The sequence below is a fragment of the Chrysochloris asiatica genome, unplaced genomic scaffold, assembly GCF_000296735.1.
Source record: "Chrysochloris asiatica unplaced genomic scaffold, ChrAsi1.0 scaffold00009, whole genome shotgun sequence".
NCBI classification, from domain to species: Eukaryota; Metazoa; Chordata; class Mammalia; order Afrosoricida; family Chrysochloridae; genus Chrysochloris; species Chrysochloris asiatica.
In genome coordinates this window covers 15,640,659-15,643,505 of record NW_006408527.1, presented here as the reverse complement: position 1 = coordinate 15,643,505, position 2,847 = coordinate 15,640,659, and the positions used below count along the sequence as shown (strand labels likewise).

The 2,847-nt window shown below is 41.2% G+C and overlaps 1 protein-coding gene across 3 annotated transcripts in view; it reads left to right on the top strand.

Moving 5' to 3' along the window:
• Window positions 1-2,847, top strand: part of SRGAP2 (SLIT-ROBO Rho GTPase activating protein 2) — a 324,371-nt gene that overhangs the window by 231,512 nt on the left and 90,012 nt on the right. The gene's annotated exons all lie outside the window — the stretch shown is intronic.

Genomic DNA, 2,847 nt, shown 5'->3' with positions numbered 1-2,847 from the left:
TCTCTCTATCTATCTATCTATCTGACTCTCTCTCTCTCTATCTCTATCTATCTATCTATCTATCTATCTATCTATCTATCTATCTATCTATCTATATGTTGTTGTTAAGTGCTGTTGAATCGATTCCGAGCCATAGTGACCCTGTGAGCTTGAACCACCGACTTTGTAGTTAAAACAACTTTGCAGTCTGATGCATTAACCCACAGCGCCACACCAGGACTCCGTGTGTGTGTGTGTTTGTGTGTGTGTGTCAATATGTATGTATATATTGTTGTTAAGTGTTATTGTGTCTGTTCTGACTCATAGCGACCCTGTTTCCAAGGAGCGGCTTGTTAGGTATGAACTGCCAACCTTTTGGTTAGCAGCCCAATGCTTATCTTATGGGGCCACATCAGGGCTTTCTTGATGCCCTAGCTGTAAACCACATGACAGGTTTCCCAACTGTGGAGGAGGAAACACATGAAAAGAAGAAGTGGTGTTTGCCCTTCCTTAGAAACTTACAGTTTCTTACACTGAGGAATGTCTTATTCTCTTTTAACAAGAGCATGCTTTAAGTTCTGTAGGAAATGCAGCAATATAAATTGCTGATTTTTATGATTTGGTTTGATGTCCTGTTAAGCACTGCTTGTTTTTGAGCTTTTTGAGTTTTTTTTTTTTTTTTTTTTGGTTAATCGCATGTTTCCTCTTTACTTCTTATGCTCATCATGAAACAGAAAATCACTTTATTACTCATTTGATAACTATTCACTCAGACTTTTGAATCCCTTGGTCCGATGTTTCCTATCAGGTGAAAAGATACTAAAAAGCTCTTCTACCTTTTCCAGCCAGGATAATAGCTGTGTCTTTGAGACCCAGAAGATCTTGGGAATTACTCAGAGAAGGTTTTTTTAATGCCATCAGTTGTTAAATACCACTTCTCCTGTACACAGTATAAGCAGAGTAGATCTTACGCTTATGGGTAGTGATATCAGGTTCATCTAAAATGGGCCTAATTTGGACCCTAATGTGCTTTGGTTTTTCTCAGTATCCCAATATTCTTGATTCCTTCTTGCATCTCCAGATTATCCTAAATGATTAGTATTCCCACAGTCTCTCCAACTCAGAATTTTTCAACCTTCGCAATACTGACATTTTGATCTGGATAATCCTTTGCTGTCATGACTGCCCTGTGCATAGTGGGATATTTAACAGCATCCTTATCCTCTGCCCATTAGATACAAGTTGTGACAACTCAAAATGCCTCTGGACCTTGCCTAATATCCCCTAAGGGCCGAAGTAGCTCCTAGTTCAGAACCACTGTTTTAACTCAAACCCATAAGTGAAGATTTTCTCTTTTCATGATACTCTCAGCAGACTTAAATCTAAAGTGTCTTTGCTTCAGACCCTTAGTCAGTGAACATTTGTGTTTTGGGTTTCTGAGCACCTATACTGTTGTCCTGAGTAGACCGTTGGCTATTATGAATCATCCAGTGTCATGCCAATAATGAATTATTAAGGGAAACTAAGATATTTGTCAAACTCTTGAGGTAGCCTTTTATAAGGAGGCATTCTTACGGTACATCCTTCAGATACCCAGTATGAACAAGACATGCTTGGATAGACCATACACGCTTTCTAGATGTTTAATTATTATAACCGCTTCTTCCAATTTATCCAGCTCTAAACACCCTTGGAAACCCTGTACAAGGTCGCTATGGGTCGGAACCGACTCGACGGCACTTAACAACAACAACAACAACAAACCAATGCAGAGGAGAGACGCTGCTGTTTAGTGGCTAAAAGTGTGCACTTGGAGTCTGACAGACCTGGTTTGAATCTGGATTTTGTGATTTTCTAGTAGTATAGCATTTGGTGAGACAATCTCTTTGAGCCTTAGTTTCCACATCTTTAAAAGTAGAAATCGTAGCATGTCATAGAGTTGCTGTGAGTATTAAATGAGGTGGCATTCATAAAGCACTTGGCACATACTGAGGAAGTGGTTGGGATTATTATTATTTCACTGGCTTTATTCTATTCAGAATCCCCCTCCCACCCCCAAATCCCCTGTCCCCCAATTCCTATGCTCTCTAATGTTCCCTCTCAAAACATATCCTGGCATCATGGTTTCAGCATTCTTGGACTTCAGACTGCTTGGCTTGTTATCAAGCATATTTTCGTTTCCAGATAGAAGTTAGAGGCTCCATGTGTGGAAACAGAGCACTCAGCAGGGGAGAGCAGGCACCACACAGCTGGAAGTAGTTTAGGAAGAATTGACACACTTAGTTCAGGTGTCTCAGCCACCTCATAAACAGAAAGATCTGGACTCCTAGACCAGGGGTGGGGAACCGTTTTTCTGTCAAAATTTGTAACATCATTCGTGGGCCATATAGAATTATCAACTTAATAATTGGTGTGGCGCTGTAGGTTAATGTGCCACACTGCAAAGCCGTTTGAACTGCAAGGTCGGTGCTTCAAGCTCACCAGCTGCTCCTTGGAAACCCTCTACAGGGTCGCTATGAGTCAGAACTGACTTAATGGCACTTAACAAAAACGATGCGATGGGTGGAACTCTGATTGCCTTGACAGGGCCAGACCAAATGATTTCCAGGGCTTTATATGGCCTATGGGCCCAACGTTCACCACCCCTATCCTAGACAGTTTGCTATGATGGAGAATTAGAAAATTGCACCTCTCCATCCTTCCTGTGGTAACTCCAGCTGCAGTTAATGTGGATTGTGTTTCTTCCAGGCTCTTATCAGAATCACTGTGAGGGTTTACAGTGTTCATAGGATCATCATCTAGAACACAGGATGGCTACAAGGATAAAACAAATGAAAAACCTGCATTGTGATACCTGGCTCAAGGCTC